This window comes from Sciurus carolinensis, chromosome 4 (assembly GCF_902686445.1).
Source record: "Sciurus carolinensis chromosome 4, mSciCar1.2, whole genome shotgun sequence".
NCBI lineage: Eukaryota > Metazoa > Chordata > Mammalia > Rodentia > Sciuridae > Sciurus > Sciurus carolinensis.
Window position 1 is genome coordinate 142,177,304 of NC_062216.1, and position 25,291 is coordinate 142,202,594.

Here is a 25,291-nt window from a genome sequence, read left to right on the forward strand (position 1 = left end):
TTAAAGGGAGATTAATTTTAAACACAAAACTAAGTAATAATGTCTTTATTCTTGGCTATTTCTCTATCCCAAAGCAAATACAAAACCTCTCTAATTTGCCTACATGTTGCCAAAAAGTCAGAGATTACTATGGGCCCCTGGAAGATAAATTCTCAATAACTATCTAAAAGTATGATCTGCCACAAATATTGGCACACAGTCCTAAACCGTATGATGATTTGAAAAGCCTTCTTTTGTTAAATTTGACAACAAATGGTGCCGTACTCTGTGTTTTAGTCAGCTTTTTCACTGCTGTGACTAAATAATGTGACCTGCACAATTATAGAGGAGGAAATGTTTATTTGAGGACTCAGAGGTCTTGAGTTTCAGAGGTCTTAGTCCATAGAAGGCCGGCTCCATTCCTTGGGGCTCCAGGTGAGGCAGAACATCATGGAAGAAGAGCATGGCAGAGGGAAGCAGCTCGCATGATCAGGAAGCAGAGAGAGAGAGGAAAGAGAAAGAGAGGGAGAGAGTCGCCACTCTCCAGATACAAAATACATACCCTAGAACCACACCCAAAATTTTAATCTCCTCCAGCCACACCCTACCACTTCAATTAATCCCACCAGGGATTAATACACTGATTGGGTTAAGACTCTTACAAACCAATTATTTCTCTTCTGAACCTTCCTGCATGGTCTCACATGTGAGCTTTTGGGGGACACCTCACATCCAAACCATAACACTCTGCCTCTCCCAAGACTTCTGAGTAAGTGTCCCATCAGTCAATCCCAAACACTATGAAACAAAACATGGAAACCATCTGTATATTCAGTTTATCAGACTTTAATGAGCTTGTCCATTTGCTAACACATGGTAATCACACTTACTGATTAAACCAAATGTGCTCTGGCAGGTAGTTTCTGTTAATTACAGGGCTATGCTTAACAGAGAGAAGGGGTCACAACCAGGGAAACTTAATATCTTAATATTTTAATATCTGTTGGCATTGTTGGCATGAAAATAAAATGCCTACTTTTATCATTTCCATACATATACACACATATGTGTGTAAACATGCCTATATATGTATAAACTTTATTATATGTAATGTACTTTATAATTCTATACACACACACACACACACACACACACACACATATGCACTCCAAGTAGAGCCTAAAGCACATATTTCATTTGCCCTTCAAATAAAGCGTTTTTTTGTTTTAAGGAAAAAAAAATGATACCTTGTATTTTAAGGATGAAAAGATGCAAATGCTCACAGTAGAACATCTAAAAATAAGACCTTGCCAATGTTTTTTTTTTTTTTTTTTCTTCACTAGGAATTCCCTGTGGACACCAACATGGATAACATTCACTTTCCACCGTGTGTCAGATTGAGTTTCACATAGTTGGCTGTGATGAGGTTAGTGCTTCATGGTGACAACATGTGCTGAGGAATAAGAAAACCTAAGGTGTTGATTCCTTGAGACATTATTTAAGAAATCTTAAGTATCAATCACTTCAATTATAGATGCAGGAAACAACACCTACACACACACACACACACACACACACACACACGCTTAATTCCCTTAAAATAATTATCATGAGGTAAAAGACATTGGAGAAGATATTGAACTATTAACAACTTTTGTATCCTAAAATATTTTAAAATCCAAAAACTCAATATAACTATACAAAGTCAGACTTAGGAATACTGAAGTTTGTTTTCACAAGCACAGTGTAACTAAACTCTTCCATTTATGACCATTTAGTACAAGCCATTAGCCATATATATATATATATATATATATATATATACATATATATGCATATATGTATATACATATGTATATATATGTATACATAGCATTACAAGGAAAGAACAACTTATAGAACTCTGTTACATCAGATAACAAAGAACATGTAATATATTTTCTTAGATACAGTACAAATGCATTCAAACATAAGCAGCAATATACAATATCTAGGCAAGCTAAATTTTTTTTAATAGATAACATGAACCTGGGCATGAGATTGGGTTCTCAGTGTGGTTCCCCATTTCAAGGGAAGGAAAGCACTCCAAAAGTAAGCAAGGAGGAACAATTAGCCCATGTGAAGCAGATTAGTAATGCTAATTTTTAAAAAATTATCAATTTTTTTAAACGATATTTAGTGGTTCCTATGTTATTACAAATACAGTATGTACTAAGACATAACAAGATTAATTAAATTGAATTTTTACCTTTGAAAACATAACTGCAATACACAAAAGCTGCTGAGGTTGCATACACAGTACATTTAGAATATAGCAAGTACCATATAACTTGTTCACAAGCAAATCACAAAATAAAGAATATTTGCAATTACAGGTTTTCAGTCTAAAAGTACTCAAGCAAGGTGTGCAAAGACAAGGGTTCCCATATTTGAGGTGGACTCCTTCTATTTGTTCTGCCAGTGCCCACTCTCTTTCTGGGAATTAATAAAGTTATTCCTCTTTTTCAGATAGATAAATCAAAGAATGGGTAAATCCAGACAATGTCATTCACTGTATTTTGCCTGCAGAACAACCAGTAGGAAAAAGTAATTGACAGCTAAAGAGAAAAAAAAAAGTAGATAGTAGAAAGAAGAAAAAAAAAAAAAAAAAGAGTAGAAAGGTGAGGAAAGGGCAAGGAAAACAGGGAGATTAAGGGAAGGAGAGACCTAGACTTTTCCAGTAATTCATTTTCATGTTTCTGATCCTTTCTGAAATAAACCTCAGAATTTCAAATAGCATCACAGAACCTATCTAATGAAGTTTTTCTTTCTTTCTTTCTTTCTTTCTTTTTCTTTCTTTCTAATTAAGTCATGGAAAAATACAACTTCTGAAAGAAATTATCAAATCCAGAGCCAGACTACAAAAAAAAAGAAAAGTGGAAAAAGTAGAACCTCTTTTGTACAAAAACCTGAAGCAAAATTGTTGACACAGGTGAATTTTTTGCCTCATTTTTTTCTTTCTTTTGTAAACTCTACTCTGTCTGTTGCTTGTTTTCCCATGAAAGTATGACTCATATACTCCTGAATCCATCTCTTACATGTTATAGCAAAAATTTTTTCTGTCATAAGAAACAATGTGGTTAGGCAAGCTCAAATACAAATGGAAGGAATCATGAAAGCTAGGTTTTCAAAATCTAAAATAAGGAACCAGGAAGTATCGATTTCTTTAAAAAGCCTCTCTTCGTGCATTTCCTGTCTTCTGTGGTCTCTTCTCTGTGCAGATCCAATTTCCTGCCTCAGCCTGTCATTCTCAGCTTAATCAAGGTTTCTGTACTTCATCAATTGAGCTTGAAAATGATCTGAGCTGGTCATTGTACTGACTCTGCTCTATATTCCATCTCAACCCCAGTGTCTTTTAGCAAGTACCAGAAAAGAAAAGAAAAGAAGAGAAAGAGTATGATTGATTCTCGGCGTCTGGTTAAATCATGCTTGGTTCAAAAATTCATTGCTAAGAGTCATGCAATTCAAAAAGGATGGCCCATTTCAAAATTTATCACCAAGGTAAATCTTTATAATGGCTTATGGCAGGCAAAACACAAAGAAAAACAAGAACAACATTTGACAGACGTTCTGTACATGAGGTGTTTGCATGTTCATTTTAAGAATGTGTTGCTAAATGATACTGATTTGTATGGGAAATTCACATTTATTGTTTATAATCAAGGTTTTTTTATTGAAGTAAGTAAACTATTTGATTGACACTAAATAATTAAATGATCCAATATATTTTTGTTGTTTCAAATTCACTCATTTGCACTATATATGCCAAAATTAAGACAATCTTAAGAGAAAGCATCAATGATGTATTCCTGGAAATTCAAGTTAACTGAGAGGATAATTTGTCAAAATGATTTAAATGACTCTTTATTGTTTACAAGTAAATACATAGTGATATCTTTTTAACTCCTCTCTGCTGAAGGAAGTAAGACTCACCTTTTAAACCTCATTTCAAAAAGTCTTTTCATCTTCTGGGAACTTCTTTGTTTACCAGTTGAAAGTATTATTTTTTTCAACTACTTCAACATTAATTTTTAGTTATTTCTTATGATTCAGTACCTTTTATATATTTTCTGTGAGCTACTATTATGTTCTCTGTTGACACATATAGTTCTTACTGGCCGAGAATGTTTTCCTCAAATACATGAAAGCAATATTCATTGAAACCAATTTTACAGATTTTTAACAGACAGAGAGGAAAATTCCCAGTGATTGTTTTTCTAAATCAAATTAAGTTAGACTCCTTTCACTTTTCAACCAATTTTCTTCTTACTAGATACTAAATGAATCAATAACTCCTATTGTTGGTTGTCCCTTTCTTTACAAGTATCTGCTAAGATCCTAAAGCTCTTTTCCATGTTAATAGGCATGAAGCTAATTCCTCTACTTTGTTATTTAAGCTCTGAAGGGTCTTGGATGGTCTACATCTCCACAACTTGAGTGTCCATGACAGGAATCCTGCTTTGACAAATGGACCATGCTGTGCAGCCAGCTTTCCCATTTACGCCATGATCTGTGGATCTAGTTTTTTTGAAAGTCCCACTTTTCTCCTGGGTACAAGTCCTGCTATAAGGAACGACTCATCTCCTCTTCTCCAAAGTACCTTTCATTTCTCCCCTAACTGTCTTTTCCTCCTTACTTTTTTGGGATAGAGGTTTATATCTCTCATAATTTAATTTTCCTTCAAAGAAGATTTACCCATTCCGTGTTGGTCTGTTTTTCCTATAGCTTGATACAGTAGGTTAAAAATGCTGAAAAGAAATGCTTTTCTCTTACTAGGTTCCCTTGTAACATTACCATAGGGTATACAATCGAACATGAGAAAAATGTTTTTAAATATGTGATTGGATTTATAAATATTTAGTTTGCAGAAATGGAGACAGGTATTCTTGGAACTTAGAAATTATAAGAAGAGACTAAACTAAACCTTTAACAGGAGACTTTGATCCTTCTGACTTAGAGCAGATAGTATTAATAGCATGCATGCACATTATTGAACATGAATAAAGCTTGAAGAAATCTAATAAATTATCTTACTTCCCTTCTTGTTAAATTTTAAATTGGCCAATTTCCATATGAATAACATTTGCTGTAGATGAAAGGAAGTACTGTTCATTATTTATAATAAGTGTCTGACATCATGGATCAAATAATTAAATCATAAAGTTGGCAATGCTGACCTGACATTCAGGAATAATACAGAACATAGAAAACTGATATTTTAAAATAATAGCCCTTTCCTGAAATACTTACATAGAAAATTCTTACTAAAATGAATTATGAAACAAAACTGAGTTATTTTTTAAAGCTTAAAAATGTGAGCTTGGAATCATAGAAACAATATTTAGAGTCCTCACAAGGCAGCACAAAATAAGACCAGAAAATGTTAGTGAAAAATATTACTATGTGTTTTCTACATATCACCATTTTTATATATCATGTTAAGACAAATAAAAGATTTGGAAGTTAATATCCTTCAGAAAACTCCTAACCCCAAAAACATTGTAAAAAAAAAGACAGAAAAAGCTATTCTTAAACATTTGTTGCTACTGCTACAGATGAATTATGTTCATTTTAAGAGTCCCTGAAGTTGGTAGACCAAATATTACATTTTATGTGTAACAATTTACAGACTTCCATGAACCTGATTAAAGTTTGTTAAGCTCAGTTCCAAAGAATGTGCAGGAAGTTCTGTGAAGTACTTATTAGAAAGATGTACTGAGAGTCCTAGTTTTTACAGTATCCAGAAAAATAAGCCTTAGGAAGAGTCAAACTTCGATGATTTGAAAAGAAATCATTTTGAGCATTTTAATAGAAAATTAAAACAATGCATACTTTTAAGTTCAGTCCTTTGTAATTATCATGAGATGCCCCTCTCAGTAGGGTCTGCATACCCCCTACCTCACACTACAAATATTTGTGAAATTAAAGGAAAATTTTTACCAACTTATTGTTTCCACTCAATTGTTTCCACTTACATTCCACTGCACTGAATGTATATTTTCTTATCCAGGATAACTTAATGTTAGCTTCCACAATCTGTGTACATTTATTCCTCAGAAGGACTAATTTTAAATAAAACATTTAGTTTAGATTCTTAATAATTCCTTTTTTTTTCTTTAGATTCATTGTATATAATGGGGTACCACTTTTGTTTCTCTGATTATACACGAAGTAGAGTCACACCATTGGTGTAATCATACATGTGCACAGGGTAATGATGTTTGTCTCATTCTATTATTTTTCCTTTCCCCCACTCCTCCCAGCCTCTCATTTTTGTCTATACAATCCATCCTTCCTCCATTCTTGCCTCTCCCTCAACCCCTGTTATGTATCATCATTCACTTATCAGAGAAATCATTTGGCCTTTGGTTTTGGGGAATCGGTTCATTTCACATTACATGGTACTTTCCAACTCCATCATTTTACCTGCAAATGCCATAGTTTTATTCTTCTTTATGGCTGAATAATATTCAATTGTGTGTATATATACCACACTTTCTTTATCCATTCATCTATTAAAGGGTATCTATGTTGGTTCCACAATCTAGGTATTGTAAATTGAGTTGCTATAAACATTGATGTAGCTTTGTCACTGTAGTTTGCTGATTTTAAGTTTTTTGGGTATAGGCCAAGAAGTGGAATACCTGGGTCAAATGGCAGGTCCGTTCCAAGTTTTCTAAGGAATCTCCATACTGTTTTCCAGAGTGGTTGCACGAATTTGCAACTCCACAGGAAATGTATGAGTGTAACATTTTCCGCACATCCTGGCCAACAGCTAATGTTGCTTGTATTCTTGATAATAGTTGACTTAGGACCAGACTTCCTTAACATGATTCCCAAAGCACATGAAATAAAAGCAGGAATCAATAATTGGGACCAATTCAAACAAAAAAGCTTTTTCTCAGCAAAGGAAACAATCAACAATGTGAAGAGAGAGCCTACAGAGTGGGGGAAAATCTTTGCCACACACACTTCAGATAGAGCACTAATCTTCAGAATTTATAAAGAACTCAAAAAACTTTACACCAAGAATAGACATAATCCAATCAATAAATGGGCTAAGGAAATGAGCAAACACTTCACAGAAAAAGATCTACAAGTGATCAACAGATAAATAAAAAAAATGTTCTCTAATAGTAAGAGAAATGCAAATCTTAATAATTCTTAAATGTTGGCACATTCATAATATGTCTCCTTTATTTCAAATTGCACACTTAATACAATATACAATATAAAGAATGTGGTAGCAGACTTCTTAGGTGGCATCAAAAGATTCCAACCTCCTTGTATTCATGAACTTGTGTAATCCCTGCCCTTGAGTAACTTGATTTAACCAAAAAAATCACAACCCTAAGAGGAGTCACTTCCATGACTGGGTACCAAGTCATTGAGACATCTGTCTTGTTAACAGGTTCTTCACTCTTGCTAGCTTTGATGAAGCAAGCTGTTACACAGAAAGTCTCAGGAGATAAGGAACTGAGTGCAAACTCCAGCCAATATCTGAGGAACTGAGGGCCTGGGTTCAATAGGCCACAAGACAAAGAGGCTGTCAACAACTCTGAGTGATCTGGAAATAGATCCTCCATCTAAAACCCCAGCCCTGGATGATACTTTGACTCCAGTTTTGTGAGTGAACTAGAATCACAGGACCCCCTTAATTCTCCAACCAAGTTTGAGAGCATGCATAGTCCTAAATTGCTGAATTTGTGGTCACTTGCTATGCTGTTACAGAGAAGGAACACATATAATAATAAGGAATAAAAATAAATCTAAAAATTAAAACTTTAAATGTCATACATTGTCAATGTTAAACTTTTCTGTTCTAAACATACATTTATATCCTGTGAGATATTCTCTGTGGTTGGAGCAGGTGAAGCCAGCATTAATAACAACATACCACCATCTGCTTGGCTGCTTACATCATGATTCCTTCATCCTTGGCCTCTACTAGCCACATAATCCCCATAAGCCCAGTTGATTCACACTCATAAAAATGTGTCACATCCGCTCACTGTTCTTACCCATAGTTTCACCATTGCTGGGTATGAGATGCTACATCAGGCCCTCTCTGTTCACTACACAGGGTCTCTTTCCTACTCAGATTCATTTTACTCAGGTAATAAAGAGTGATGTTTTAAAAGTCATGTATGATATTGTTCCTCCTTTCTATGACTTTTGTGGAATAAAGGCCCAAACCTTAAATGGAGTGCAGCTGTATAAACACGAACTGGCACCTGTCGACCACTCCAGGTTTCATGTGACAAATTGCCCCACGTACTTTTGTTTTCACTTCCTCAAATGGGCCATACTTTTTTCCTTTCCATGCTTTTTTCTTTGCCTGGAGTGCTCTTTTCTTCCACAGCAGTCCCCTGTACTCAGTCTTCTTTTATTATCTTATTCTTTTAAAACACTAATGTCTCAGCTCACAATAGATTGCTCCTTTAAGTGAAGACTTTCCTAGTTTAGGTAACATTCCCTGTTATATACTTAAATTGCAACTCGTAATACATACCACTTTTCTTTGGAAGATAAGGGTCTCACACCTGGGCAGAGAGTGGGAAAAAGGAGGATGTTACTGATAAGTAAGTAGCGAGGAGGACCAAGACTGTTGCTGTGCATCCTAAGGACTTTTCACTAGAAAGCTGCACAAAAAAGGATCATCCCAACCAAAGTATCAATAGTGCTAAAGGTGAGAAACTCAGATTTATATGTTAATAGTCATTGAATCAATAATTTAGATAATTAATAAGGTATTTTTTATTATAGAGAAGTACAAGATTCAAGAACATGAAGAAACGAAATCTTGGTGTCTTAGGATATTATTGTCTTAAGCAATTCTTTAATAAAGATAGATTCACTTATTCTCTTAGTTATCAAGTATTTATTGACACTGAGACATTGTGCTGGACAGTTTTGAGGATTCTGTGGTAAATCTAGACCTGCATTCAAGAAAACCAGGAAAAAAAAGAAAGATAATACACTAATAAACAGATAATTATATCCTGGTAGGTTAACAATGAGAAAACAAAATAACATGATGTGACAAAAACTGGCATAGGTAACAAAAGTTGGCAACACTTTAACAGGGATACAGGAGACAGTCATGCAAAGAATTCAGAGGAGTATTCCAGGTGTGCAAGTAGTGGATGCAAACTTCACCAGACAGGAAAGAACTTGATGTAGTCAGAAAACGGAAAAGATTCCAGCAGGGTTGAATCACACACATTTGAAATTACTTCAAAGAGCAATGGGGATAAATGGAATGGTTTCAGTAGGCAAATAACATTACTTTCAATTTTAAGAGATCATTCAAGTTGTTGTCTGAAAAATGCATAGGGATGGAAAGATAGAATGCAGTGAATAAAATAGAACATGCCTTGCAGCCAGCCAAGGAGAAATAATGTAAAGAAATGGAAGTACACAGAGTACATTTTGGAGACAGAATAGTGACTTGTTCAGAAACTGGGAACTGATAAAAGACAAAGAAAGATACCAAAATTATCACCACCTGTTTTTTTTTTTTCCCCTTCTTTCTTTCCTTCTTATTTATTTATTGCATGCATATGCATGTGCGTGTGTATGTGTGTGTGAGTGAGCAAATGAATTCCTGGTTATACCATTTATTGAGTACATAAACACTGAACAGAAGAAAAAAGAAAATTAGAGAAAATCTACTTCTCTTCAGTATGTTAAATTTAAGAAACATATGTACAATTCAATGAGAGATGTTATAAACCAGTGTTGGTTGACCATAACCCATGAGCCAACTATAATCCATGGCCTTGTTATGAATAAAGATTTATAAGAACATAAACACTTAAATTTATTTGCATACTGTCTCTGGCTGTTTTTACACTACTACATGGTGGAATGAGGCAGACATCATTCCCTATGTACATGTATGATTATATGAATGGTATGATCTGCATTGTGTACAACCATAGAAACGAAATTATGTACTGCATTTGTGTACAATGAATCAAAATGCAGTCTGTAAAAAATTAAAAGCTAAATTAAAAAATAAATAAATAAAATTTAAAAAAAACAAGTGTTGAATTGGGGACTCTATACTTTTCAAGGCATAAAACACACCCTTTTGCTTTACAGTAAGTTTTCTGACCCTGTTTTAGATATATATTTTATTCCATGACATATCCCCAAAACCAAAAAGAGTGGATGGCACTTTGTAAGTGCTTAATAAACATGCATTGTAGGAGTGAACACCGAGTGGGCAGTTACGCGTATGTATTTGTAGGTCGGAGAACAGGTTTTTGATTGAGAGATGTATTTTGAGAACGTCAGCCAGATCATCACTTAAAATCATAGCACTACATAGTTTCCTAAATCCACTGTGGTAATGAAGAAAGAAAAGAGAAGTAAGGAGAAATAAGAAAGAAAACAGTACAGGGCAGAAGGACCAGTGTGGAAACTGAGAAGAATGTTTGCCTACAGAGACCACGTAACAAAATATAGTAACTCAGCAGCAACCAGGAAGGCCAGAGGAAGAACTAACTTGGGTAGAGTAATTTATGCCATAGTGTAGCATCATTTATAGTCCAAGGAGTGCTATTCTTCCTTGTCTGGGTTATTTTGCTTAACCGATGATTTTTATAGTTTCATACGTTTTCCTGCAAATGATGAGATTCCATTATTCTTTATGGGTGAATACTACTCCATTTTGTATGCATACCATATTTTCTTTACCCATTCATCTGCTGATGGACACCTAGTCTGCTTCCATAACTTGGCTATTGAGAATTGTGCCATGAAAACATAGGTATGCAGGTGGCTCTAAAGTAGGCTTACTTTAATTCTTTTGGATAAATAGCAAGTGAGTGACATAACTGGATCATGTGGCGGTTGCACTTTTAGTTTTTTGAGGAGGTCCCATACTGATTTCAAAACTGGCTGTACTTAAAATTCAGTTTTCTACATAAAGAATGAAGTGTGGACACAAATTAAGAATGAAAATGTGAAAGAAGTATAAAGTAGTTTGTCTAAAGAAAGGAAGAAGGAGAATTTGTGTGGACTTGGAAAACAGTGATTCTAGGTACAGTAGTAATGATGAGATTGGGGTTTGCTGAAAAGAGAAGTACGTTATGATCGCCCACCGCCCGCGGGGACAATCACAACGCATACGCTCTTCTTGATCACAGGAACCAAAAACCGTTTATTCCACAAGTCTCAGACTTATATCAAGAACATCAGCCTATCAGAGAGTAGACTACCAGGAAAGTCAGCCTATCAAGGAACAGTCTCCACGCAGATACCAGGATCGCCTCATGTACAACAGCCAACCAGAGTTACTTCCTAAACTTGTTTGAGTGCAGCTATGTCTGGCAAGCTGCCAGGTGCCATCTTAGAGATCAGGCTAGGGTGCGGCTCTGGGGCCCTCAGAGCCTGCCCCTGACATCTCCCCCTTATTCTTTAAATAAAGAAAAGATGACTTGGGACCATGCCTGTCTTAGGTTGTCTATGGCAAATTACATCCTTACCCGTCATTGGAATTCTGACCTCCAGGCGTCAGAACCCTGTCTTAGGTTGGTATGCATTTCCACGGATCTTACCCGTCTTTGACTACTGGTCCAGCATGCTTAGCCATACTTGGGGGGATGTGCCTGTCTCAATGGCTGTCAAAGCCTGTACTATAGCCCGTCGATGATGTCGGGCATCTTGGTGAGCTCTGATTTGGCTGCGTATAACATAGGCTATCCCTAAGCAGATAATAATCAGAACAGGTACTGTTCCAGCCCACTGTTTTGTCAATCCCAGGGCTTTAGATAACAAAGAGAACATCTCGGATACCGATGCAACTTGAACCCTGGTGGCATTGACTCTGAGTATTTCAGCTTGTAGCTGACTGGTTAAATTATCAAACGTAGATGACCAATTGCCAGTAAGGTAGACAGAGAGATTTTTAGATAACATAGCAGCAGAGTTAAGGTTATTATAAGCAATTGGGGTGACACACACTGCTCTTAAAGGATAAACACATCCCCAGTCCCAAAAGTTCTTGCAAGATATCCACTTGTTCTTGTAGTAAGTCCACTCTTTGATTTACAAGGAGTATGCCTGCCTTTAAATGGTTGTTTAGAGCTTTTTGAGTCTGTAAGACTGTAGCTGTATTTTCGGCCAAGTGATTGACTGCTGTTGCTGTAGGTATGGCAGTTGCTAGTGCTGCTGTTGCAGAAACCACTATTGCAGTGACCACAGCCGCTGTAATGCCAAATCTCTCTTGTCTCTAGATAGTAGTACTGGCAGTTCTGTATCTGTAACAGAGACTGGAACAGGTAGGAAGGTAGGAATATGCATTAAGACCACCAGGTCAAATGCAGAAGCATTCCAGCATTGAGAGAGAGAGCAATTGCTTGAGGTGCAATTGAGAAGAGAAGAAGTTGAATTTGGTTTATTAGCTAACAAAAACATAAAAGGATAAAAGGGGGGGACACACAAACTGGGGTAGGTGGAAAGGTAATATTTTTGGTACATGTAGATTGTGAGGCAGCACCAGTGAACCTAGAACTGTTTGTCCATGTAGAGGAGTTCCAAGTACATAGCCGAAATGCCCCTCCTAAGAGACTAAAAAAAGATTATAAGTTAGAATATCCTGAGGCTGCAGTGAAAAGCATCCAATTGTCAAAGGGGTTGACACGTTTCATGCCTAATTGAACATCATTATTAGTGAAGTTATCATTAGCAGTGAAAGAAGTGAAATTGGGAGTGAAAAAAAATCCATTTTGTACAGGAGTCGCTGGTCCTGCATGTTGACAATCTGTCCATATAGGAGGTGTACTGTGTTTAGGATTACAAGGAGGGAAGATTCTAGGGGTTTTGAAAGTAGTTCCTGTAGCATTATGTCTGCGAGGTACCCATCCTGAAAGTAAAACAGCATCTCCTGTTAAGTTTTGTATGTATTCTTGAAATGTAGAACCATTTTCACCTGGGCGAAAAGAAAGCGTGGCTAAGGGGTGAAAGACTGTCAATAGCATGATCGTCAGGAGTGTCTTTGGTGTCTTCATTTTGTTGAACTGAATTACTGGTTGGTAGCGTTGCCACTGGTCGCGTCGGCCATTCAGGAACCCAGATAGGTGATGTTTTATCCTGTGGAAACAAACCGAGCAGTGGCTCCAGTAAAGCACCGGTTCCGGGCCGTTCCATTGTCCAGTAAGAACATCCTTCCATTTTACCGTCGCTCTATCATGTTGTTTATGATTGCCATGTCTCTCAGCGGCAGAGTGACCCTCATTATCCAGAGTTAAAAAATTTAAAATAAAGAGGAAAAGAGAAAGTTTATCTTTGGGGGATCTGAAGGTCTCCCCTATTCCCCCTTTTTGTTTATAAAGAGTATTTTTGAGGGTGAGATGTGCATGTTCAACAATACCTTGTCCTTGTGGGTTATAAAGTATACCTGTGGTTAGAGTTATTTCAAATTTAGTGAGAAATTGGTTAAAGGAGGTTGAAGTATAAGTAGGGCCATTGTTCGTTTTAAGTTGTTTAGGAAGTCCCAGGCCTCGAAAGACTGGAGACAGTGGGAAATGACATCTTTGACTTTTTCTCCGCTGTGTAGCGTTGCAAAGATGATACCTGAACATGTGTCTACAGATACATGTACATATTTAAGGTTACCAAATTCAGGAATGTGAGTAACATCCATTTGCCATAGATGATTAGGTAACAGTCCTTTAGGATTACTATAGAAGGTGGATGACGGAGGACTGTACACTGGCCACAAGATTTAACAATAGCACGTGCAGTTTCTTTAGTAATGGGAAACTTCAGTTTTAATGTTGTAGAATTAACATGGAATTGTTGATGATAATTTTTTACTGCCTCAAACGCAGAAAAAATGTGAGGATCCTTAGTTGCTATGTCTGCTACATTATTCCCTAGAGCTAAAGGTCCAGGTAAATTTGTATGAGCTCTGATATGTCCAATAAAGAAAGGATTATAATGATCCCAAATCATTTGTTGTAAAGTCCGTAAAGGATGAAAAATAGTAGAGTTTGAGGCAATAAACTCTGCACATTCTAAGTTACTGAGAGCTTGAACTACATATAAACTATCTGAGTAAACATTGAATGGAATATTAGGGTACATTTTAAAAACTTCAAGAACTGTTAAGAGTTCTGTTTGTTGAGCAGAAGAGTTAGGGAAAAGGAATGTTTGGACTTTATCTTGATAACAAATAGCTCCAGTCCCTGTTTTGGATCCATCAGTGAAAATCACAGGAGCCTTAGGAATAGGTTGTTGTCTGGTAACTCTTGGGAAAATTACAGAATTATTACTACAAAATTGTATATAAGGGTATTTAGGATAATGAATATCAAAGTTAGCTTGAGTGGAGCATCTAACAACAGTCCAAGAATCCATGAAATTACATAACCAAGAAAGTTGATGCTTATCATAGGGAATAATGATAGTAGCTGGATGAATTCAAAACACTGTGATAGATGATTTAAGTGCCTTTAAGATACTTGAGCTACTGCTTCAGGGTAGGGTAAGAGAGTTTTATTGGGTGAACAGGCTAGATGGACCTAAAACAAGGGACCCTCTTGCCAAAAGGCTCCAGTGGGTAGTTTCTTCTTAGGAATAACAATGAATTGTAATGGCTGAGAGAGATCAATATGATCTACCTGGGCCTCATCTAATCTTTTTTGTATAATATTCAAAACCAGACGCGCTTCAGGAGTGAGTTCTCTGGGAGATGTGGGATGGGGATCTCCTTGTAAGATATTAAAAAGAGGAAGTAGTTCTCCTGTGGAAAGCCTCAAATACGGATGAATCCAATTTATATCCCCTAGTAGCTTTTGAAAATCATTTAATGTTTTTAGATGATCTACCCTGATGATAGTTTTTAGTGGCTTTACTACAGCCCTGTTTAATTGGGCTCCTAAGAATTCTTGTGTAGTACCAACTTGAACCTTTTCAGGGGCTATAATGAGTCCCCATAATTTGAGTTGTTCTATTAATTCAGAGTAAATATCCTTTAAAATATCTTCCTCAGAGTGGCATAATAATATATCATCCATATAATGATAGATAATAAGTTTGGAGTATTTTTGTCGAATTGGTTTTAATGCCTGATCAACATAAATTTGACACATAGTGGGGCTATTGGTCATACCTTGTGGCAAAACAACCCATTCATATCATTGATCAGGCTGTTGGTGATTTAGAGATGGGAGAGTGAAAGCGAATCTCTCACAATCCTGAGGATGTAATGGAATAGAGAAAAAACAGTCCTTTATGTCTATAATTATTGTAGGCCAATCTTTTGGTAAAGCAGTAAGGACTGGAAGCCCTAACTGAGTTGGCCCCATAGATTGCATGGTAGCATTAATAGCTCTTAAGTCATGAAGGAGCCTCCATTTTCCTGATTTCTTTTTTATGACAAAAATAGGGGTATTCCAAGGAGAAGTTGAAGGTCTAATATGATTTGTTTCTAATTGTTGTTGAATCAGTTCTTGGGCCGCTTTAAGTTTTTCTAATGTCAGGGGCCACTGAGAGACCTGCACTGGTGCATTGGATTTCCAAGTTATTTTTATATACTTTTGTTCAGTGGCCCCAAGGAAAAACCCAAGCCTTGGCAACCTTGATTGCCCTTCACACTAATTGGCTGGGTATTTCCCTGGCCATAGCGGCCAAACCCCTAGTCCCATTTATGACCTTGTTTTACCATTAGATTTTCAGCCTTTTGGCTATAATGGCCTTCTGTAGTGAGTACTAAATCCATTTGCATGAGAATATCTCTGCCCCATAAATTAACAGGTAAATGGTCTAAGACATAAGGTTGAAATGTTCCCTGTTGGCCCTCGTCGTTTTTCCATGTCAATACAGAACTACTCCTTTGTGGGCTAGTAGCTACACCCAATCCCCTCAGGGTTTGTTCTGCTACTTGTAGAGGCCATTCTTTTGGCCAATCTTTTAGGGTAATAATGCTAGTGTCAGCTCCTGTACCTAGAAGTCCCAAAAATTCTCTATTTTTAATCTTTATTTTAAGCATTGACCTATTTTTTAAGTCCATGGTAAGACAGGCAAAATCAACTCCAGAAGATCCCAAGCCTGCAGTTCCCCTGGTTGCTGTCGTTGATGGAAAATTATTATGAAGACTGGGAATAATCAAAAACTGAGCTATGCGGTCCCCAGGTGATATGGAGATAATTCCTTGAGGAGAATGTGCAAGAACCTTAATTTCTCCTGTAAAATCAGAGTCAATAACTCCAGGGATAACTATAAGTCCCCTGAGTGCACTAGAGCTCCTACCTAATAAAATTCCAACAGTATCAGGAGGTAAGGGACCTTTCAGGTCTGTAGGGATAGGTTGGGCTCCCATTTCTGGAGTTAGTATTGCTCTGGCGGTGGCACAGAGGTCCAATCCTGCGCTCCCTGTGGTGACTCTCCTTGGCTTGTCAACGGTTAGTGAGTCCTGTGTACCTGTTGAATCACCCCGTATACTTTTGAGCGGCCCCGGGGAGCTGGGCCCCAACTCCCGTTTTTTGTCTGTCCATGAGGGGGCAGACGAGCTCCATCTATATCTATCATAGATCTACATTCAGATGCCCAATGATTACCTTTTCTACATCTAGGACATCATTGAGGCTTAGGTCTTCTAGGGGGTCGATTAGGGTCCCTTAATTGTGGACAGTCCTTTTTGAAATGTCCAGGGTGTTTACAATAAAAACAAGTTCCTGGAGGCCCTCCTCTTTTTATACGACCTTGTAATCCTTGTGCAATGGCTGCTGCCATAACTTCTCCTTGAATCACAGTCTCATTGATATCTCTACACACTTTGATATATGTACTTAAATCCTTATTTTTCCAGGGACGAATGGCATCCTTACACCATTTATTAGCCTGTTCATAAGCTAACTGTTTTACTAAGGGCATAGCTTGATCCACATTCCCAAAGATATGGCCTGCTGTTTGCATCAGCCTCGCTATGAAATCAGTGTGTGGCTCGTTTGATCCCTGAATAACTTTTGACAGTCAACCTTGCAAGTCCCCACTCCCTTGTATACTTTTCCATGCTTTTACAGAGACTGCAGAAACCTGAATGTACACTGCAGGATTATAGCCAATTTGAGCCTGTTGTCCTGTGAATACTCCCATTCCCATAAGCATCTCTAAATTCCACTGAGGATTTCCTGCTGCAGCATTGCGGCGTGCAGTAACGTTGGAATGCTCCTGCCACACCGTTTTCCAGACCAGATATTGTCCCCCTGACAACGTGGCTCATGCCACATTACCCCAATCATTAGGAGTAAGATTCATTCCCCCTACGGATTCTACAAGTGATAAAGTAAAGGCTGCTTGGGGGCCATAGGTTATGACAGCCTCTTTTAATTGTTTTACTAATTTAAAATCTAAAAGTTAATGATATCTTTGATTATTTTGATCCTCAAACACTGGGAATGTTGTTGCATCTTGTTGTAGGAAGTCCCATCCTGTTGAATTAGAATTAGGATGGCTACAATAACATTTTTGTCCCCCTAAATGCTCATAATTATATGGTGGGGGAGCAGACAGTGTAAGTCTGTGAGTTTTCCTTTTAACTGCTACATTTGATTTAGTAGATCCTGTAATAGCAAGATTTTTTGTTCTACATAGTAAATCCTCCTCCTCATCTGAACTATCCTCACACCCAGTTTCATTTTCCTTGTCTGTCTCTGATCTTATTGACGCCCTTTCTGATGCTTTAGACCTTTCCTCTTTTATTTCCTCCAAAACCTCTTCCCCTTGTTTATGGCCTCTCTGCATTTGGTATTAGGAGTATCTAAACACCCTCTACTAACATCCATATGACCATGGTTCCCAGGGGTAGTGGTTTTACTCTCTCTGTCGCTCTCAAATCCTCCCCTAGATGCTCCCATTGAGGGATATTCAGTAATCCCTCGTCCAAGAACCATGGCGCAATATCTTCCGCTGTGCGTAAAAAGTTTCAGGCTGTTTTAGTTTCAAGAGGAATTCCATTGGCCCGGAGCAAATCCTTTAAGGGACCTTCCATGCGCATTCGTGACATTTCAGTGCCCATATTTCTCTATTAAACGAACAGAATGCAAAGGACTTTAACTAGCAAAACAAAAGCAAAAGCATTTACAAACACTCAATCTCCGTCACTTATTCCGCGAACTTTAACTCCGTCACTTGTTCCGCGAACTTTAACTCTGTCGCTTATTCCGCGAACTTTAACCTGGCCAGATTGTACTTTACTTACCCTGTATTTACCTGATCAGTTCCTTCTTTTTAACTCAAGTTCCCGGGTTTCGGCACCACTTATGATCACCCACCGCCCGCGGGGACAATCACAACGCATATGCTCTTCTTGATCACAGGAACCAAAAGGAGTTTATTCTGCAAGTCTCAGACTTATATCAAGAACATCAGCCTATCAGAGTGTAGACTACCAGGAAAGTCAGCCTATCAAGGAACAGTCTCCAGGCAGATACCAGGATCGCCTCATGTACAACAGCCAACCAGAGTTACTTCCTAAAACTTGTTTATGAGTGCAGCTAATAACCCCAGAGCCAGGGTGCAGCTCTGGGGCCCTCAGAGCCCACCCCTGACAGTACATAATCAGTAGCAGGAAAGAAAGTGCTTCCACTTTAGTGTTTGTGGGGATGATGTCAAGACAGAGAAGGTTTTGTTTTAGGTAATTAATCTTAGAGCAGGGAGATACCCTTGAATCTGGGAGATGCTTTTTATTTGTTGATTTTAGTGATGGAATTTCTAGAGAGGGGAAAAATGAATGAAACTGAGTGGGAGTAGCTGAAGAACTTCTTGAGATGTTGCCAGGATGTGATCTAGAGAGCCCATGTTTTGCTGTTTGACAGAAGGATATTTATTCCATTATAATAGAGGTTATGATGGAGAAGATGAAGCAGTTAAAAAGATATTTGAAGTTTGGCAATGGAAATATAATATTCCCATTTGCAAGTAACAGAAAATACAACTCAACATATGTAATAGTTAATATCATGAGTCGACTTCACTGAAAAAGGGATGGTGAGATATCTGATGAAACTATATTTCCAGATGGGGCTTTGAGGGTGTTTCAGAATGAAATTAGCATTAGCCAGATGAGCATTTTAATAGGTAGATTCTGTAAAGTAGATTACCTTCCACCTGTGGGTAGGCATTTGGGTAGACTTGGTCTAATTCTCTAACACAGTGGAGGAAGGAGTCTCACTTGTTTTTTCTGCTTGCTCACTTAAGCTAGAACATCAGTGTTCCCCTGCCCTTGGAGAAAGATTGATACCGCTGGTTTTCAGACTTTGGACTTGAGCTAGATATAAATCACATTTTCTCAACCTCTGATTTGCTAGATGCTAAATTCTAGATGTCAACACTTTTCAGTGTCCATTAAGTCTATGATCTAACTATTTCATTTCTTTCATTTTACACAACACACACACACACACACACACACACACACACACATACACACCTTATGGGTTCTTCTTCTCTAGAGAAAGCTAATTCAGAGTTTTAAAGTCACAGGGTGGGACTAGTTGCTCTCTCTGCCTCCTGTGTGTGCATCAATTCTCTGTGCTAGCCTGTGCCATTACATTAATGCAAGCTAATTCAAATCTTCTGTTTTTATATCACAAATCTGAAAGAAGTTGCAGACTTCTCATTTCCAGTAGTACAAAAGAAATCTTTTCCTTTATCAGACTATCTTTATTTAAGAGTAAAGAAGAAATTATTTGGTTTAAGTCAAATAACATGTTTTCCCCCAGAATATGAGGGGGACAACCTCACCCAAGCATAAGCATTGAGATGATGGTGAAGAAATTCAGTGTAATTCAGTGAAAGGTAGATGATAGGTGATGAGCATATATATGAATGTCGTGAATTTTTTAATGTTATATAATAAAAACATGAGTGATTCTCTTTTTGTATACACAGTCTGCAAAGCAGATTTTTTTATTTGAAACCATTGACCACAATTTGGACAATCTCAAATTTCAAACATGACATAAACTGTAAGTTTTGTATTTACTATATTATCATATTGTATAATTACTTTGAGAAAAGATTTACAGCAACTATCTTGCTGAGATTTTCTGATTCCTATGCTAGTATTTTATTAAATTTTGCAATTTAAAATGTCTTTTAGCAATTTTATCTGATTAAATTTTGAAGCTCTAGGTAAAAATGTGTTTAATGTGCAAGAATTTTAGGAAGCTAGATGTGATAGAAAATATTGAAGAAATAAAAAATCATCATTTGATAGCATGTAGCTAATCAGTAATTTAGAGAATATCACTCCACAGAATATAAGAAATTGTGCTACACAAATAGAAATCAACAAAGGGGAAAAAATCCTACTGCATCTAGATTATTTGCCCTAAGAATAAGTACATGAACACATACAAAGATTCCTCCTGATTCCTTGCATTAAAAAGGGAAATTTAATTTAAGTCGTGTAGGCTCTGGATTATGAAGTATCTTTGGGAGCACATCCAATAGGTAAAGAGTGACCACATATGCATCTTCTATAGAAGATAAAAAATTCATTTCTTTTTTTTTCTGTGTACCAGAGATTAAACCCAGCAGCACTTAATCACTGACCACATCCCCAGTCCTTTCTCTTTTTTATTTTGAAACAGGATCTCACTAAGTTGCATAGGACCTCTCTAAATTTCTGAGGTTGGCCTTAAACTTCCTATCCTCCTGCCTTAGCCTCTTGAGTTACTGGGATTACAACTGTGCACCACTCTGTGTAACTTTTTTTTAATTAATATGCATTAATTATATAAAATATCAGATTTCATTGTGTCATATTTACATATGTACATAACATACTCTGATCATTTCTATCCTGCCATTACTTTGCCCTCCTCTTTCTCCTGCCCATGTTTCCTTTCTCTTCACTAAGTCTCCCTTCTACATTCATGTACTGTCTTTCTTTTTTTTTTTTTTTTTTTTTCTCTAGATTCCAGTGATGAGAGAAAACATGATACTTTTCTTCACAAGTCTGGCTTATTTTGCTTAGATGATGATGTATACAGTTCATTTCATTTTCCCTCAAACAAGAATTCCATTATTCTTTGTAGATGAATAATACTCCATTGTGGACATATGCCACATTTTCTTTATCCATTATTTGGTGACGGACTCCTAGGTTGATTCCATTAATTGTCTATTGAGAATTGTGCCATGATAAATATGGGTATGCAAGTGATGCTAAAGTATACTTAGTAATTAGAGAAATGTAAATTAAAACTACACTGAGATTCCATCTCACTTGATAATTGATGACAATTATCAAGAATACAAGTAACAATAAATGTTGGCGAGGATGTGGGAAAAAGGATACACTCATACATTGCTGGTGGGACTACAAATTAGTGTAACACTCTAGAAAGCAGTACGGAGATTCCTCAGACAATTTGGAATGGAACCACCATTTGACCCAGTTATCCCACTCCTCTATATATACCCAAAGGAATTAAAATCAGCATACTATAGCAACTCAATTCACAATGGCTACTCTATGCGGCCAGCCTACGTGCCCTTAACAAATGAATGGATAAGGAAAATGTGGTACATATACACAATTGAATATTACTCAGCCATAAAGAGGAATGAAATTATGACATTTGCCAGTAAATGAATGAAATTCAAGACTATCATGCTAAGTGAAATAAGCCAATCCCAAAAAACCAAAGGTCAAATGTTCACTCTGATAGGTGCACACTGATTCAAAATAGCTGGGCAAGGAGGAGAGGGTCTGGAAGAGGGGATCCTCACCAGATTGAACAAAGCAAATTGGGCGATGGGAATAGGAAAGACAATAGAATGAATCAGACATAACTTTCCTATGTTCATATATAAATACATTACCTGTGTAACTCAACATAATGTACAATAAAAATGGAAAGGTATTCTCCATATATGTATGACATGTCAAAATTCATTCTACTGTCATATATAGCTAAAAATAATGAATAAAAATTTTTAAAAATATATATTATATGCTTACTTTAAATCTTTTGGATATATACCAAGGAGTGGCATAGCTGGATCATATGGCTGTTCTACTTTTAGCTTTCTTAGTAATTGCCATACTGATTTCTATAATTGCTGTATTTAAAAATCATATTTCTAAATTAAAAGTAAGATAAAGTATGAACACAAACTAAGAATGAAAAATGAAAGAATTATAAAACAGTTCCAGTAATTTAATAGGTAGTACATATGTTTTAGGACACAGAATCACCTTTGAAAAAGGCACATTTCTTTATTTTCTATTATTCAATTTCATTTCTGAGGAAAAGTTCTTAGCTCTAGCTGAAGAAAAATGGTGTGCTCCCCAATTTTTCTTTTAGTTAGAGAAATAGTTTCAAAACAAAGAGAAAAGTAGTATCTGTTGTCCAGCCATAAATGCACTAAGAAAATATAGCATAATTTTAAAACATTTTGAGTACTTGAGTGAAGTTTGTGATAATTAAAGTTATGTCAGTCCAAGGCATGAATGTGCTCTAGAAATATTCAGCAGTAGCTATTATCTTGCCTTTCTCAGGTAATAGTTATGGATTGAGAATTGTATTTTGATATGGAGATTGTTTACATGGTAAGCAATTGCATATTTTTAATGACATGATATAGTGGAAAGATTTGAAAGCACACTGGTCTCTGACAGAATGAAATAATCAAGCTTTTAAAAACTAGCATCAAGGCTACACAGTCAATTTATATATTTACCAGTATGTAAATACATAGCTTAAACAAGATTGCCATATACCAAGGATTGTTTTCTTTCTGTTTTTAGCATACACATGTGTTTAGCATATATATGGAACACATTTATAATGTTTGTCTATATTTATGCATCCACATACATACATAAAAACATATACATACATACATATATGTATACATATTACATATTAACCACATAAAGTAAAATATAGCATGTACTTATGAGCAAACCAAAATGGTTATTTTGACACTAATTAGGAAAATTATGTCAATATAAAAAAATTATATTTGGGAATTTATCTTAGCATCACAACTATGTGAGTCTTCACCAAATCTCTCAGATATGATTTGGTAAATATCTACTTTATAGTTCCATCTGTTTTGTTTTGCTAGTGTAGGCACACATACATAACACTCCTTGAGCAAGAGGTTGTTTTTTTTTAAAAAAGTCCTCCTATTGGAATAGTTTGGCTTTGGTTCCAAATAAATCTTCTATAAAATCTGCTGGAGGGAGCACAAAGATAAACAGCTCTTACTCCTGCCACTTCATCTAACACTAAGGAAATATTGAATGCTGAAGGGACTTTCAAAATACATTGATGGATGAGGCAAATATTGAGTGTTCAAATTCTAAAGCCAATATTTACCTAGAGCAACAATATATCTTAATACTTCTCTAAGCAAGAAAGCAATAAAACATATATCTATGACCTCATATATTAGCGTATATATGTCACGGGTCCAATAGCCATTAAATGAATTCACCAAAGTAGCAGATTATAAAATTGACACCCATAAATCTAATGCATCTCTATATATCATCAATGAATCCTCAGAAAGAGAAATTAAGAAAACTACTCCATTAACAATACCTTGAAAATAATATAATACTTGGGAATCAATCTAACAAAAGAGGTGAAAGACCTTACAGTGAAGACTACACAATACTAAGGAAAGAAATTAAAAATAGACTTCAGCAGATGGAAAGCTCTCCCGTGTTCTTGGATGGGCAGAATGAATACTGTCAAAATGACCATACTACTAAAAGCATTATACAGATTCAATGCAATTTCAATTAAAATACCAAAGTCTTTCCTCAGAGAAATAAAGTAACCATGAAAGTCATTCAGAAAAATAAGAGACCCAGAGTAGCCAAAGTAATCCTTAGCAAAAAGAGTGAAGTAGGAGGCATCATTACCAGACTCTAAACTTTGTTACTGAGCTATAGTAACAAAAACAGCATGGTATTGGTACCTAAACATACAGGTAGACCAATAGACCAATGTTAGAGAATAGAAGACACAGTGACAAACCCACATAAATACAGTTATCTCATACTAGACAAAGATACCAAAAACATATGCTGGAGAAAAAATAGTTGGGAAAACTGAAATTCATATGCAGCAAAATGAAATTAAACCCATATCTCTTACCCTGCACAAAACTCAACTCAATATAAATCAAGGACCTAGGAATTGAATCAGAGACCCTGCACCTAATAGAAGAAAAAGTAGACCCCAATCTTCATCATGTTGACTTAGGACCTGACTTCCTTAACCAGACTCCTAAAGTACAAGAAATAAAATTAAGAATCAATAAATGGGATGGATTCAAACTAAAAAGCTTCTTTCTCAGCAAATAAATGATAAATAACATGAAGAGAGAGCCTACAATGTGGGAGAAAATCTTTATCACACTCACATCAGAGAGAACACTAATCTCCGGGTTATATAAGGCACTCAAAAAACTTAACATCAAAAACCAAATAACCCAATCAATAAAAGGACTAAGGAACTGAGCAGACACTTCACAGAAGATGTACAATCAATCAACAAATATATGAAAAAATGTTCAACATCTCTACTAATTAGAAAAATGCAAATCAGAACTACTTTAAGATTTCTTCTCACTCCAGTCAGAATGACAATTATCAAGAATACATACAACAATAATGTTGATGAGGATGTGGGGGAGAAGGTAAACTCATACATTGCTGGTGGAACTACAAATTGGTGCAACCTCTCTAGAAAGCAGTATGAAGATTCCTCAGAAAATTTGGAATGCAACCACCATTTGACCCAGTTATCCCACTCCTTTATATATACCCAAAGGACTTAAAATCAGCATACTACAGCTATATCAATGTTTATAGCATCTCGATTAACAATAGCTGAACTATGAAACCAACCTAGATGCCTTTCAACAGATGAATGGATAAAGAAAATGGTATATAAACACAATGGAACATTACTCAGCCTTAAAGGAGAGTAAAATTATGACATTTTCAAGTAAATGAATGGAGTTGGAGAATATCATGCTAAGTGAAATTCAACAGATGAATGGATAAAGAAAATGTGGTATATAAACACAATGGAATATTACTCAGTCTTAAAGGAGAGTAAAATTATGACATTTTCAAGTAAATGAATGGAGTTGGAGAATATCATGCTAAGTGAAATAAGCCAATCCCCCAAAACTAAAGACAAAATGTTTTCTCTGATATGTGGATGCTGATCCATTATAGGGGGATGGACAAGGAAAGAATGGAGGAACTGTGGATTGGGCAGAG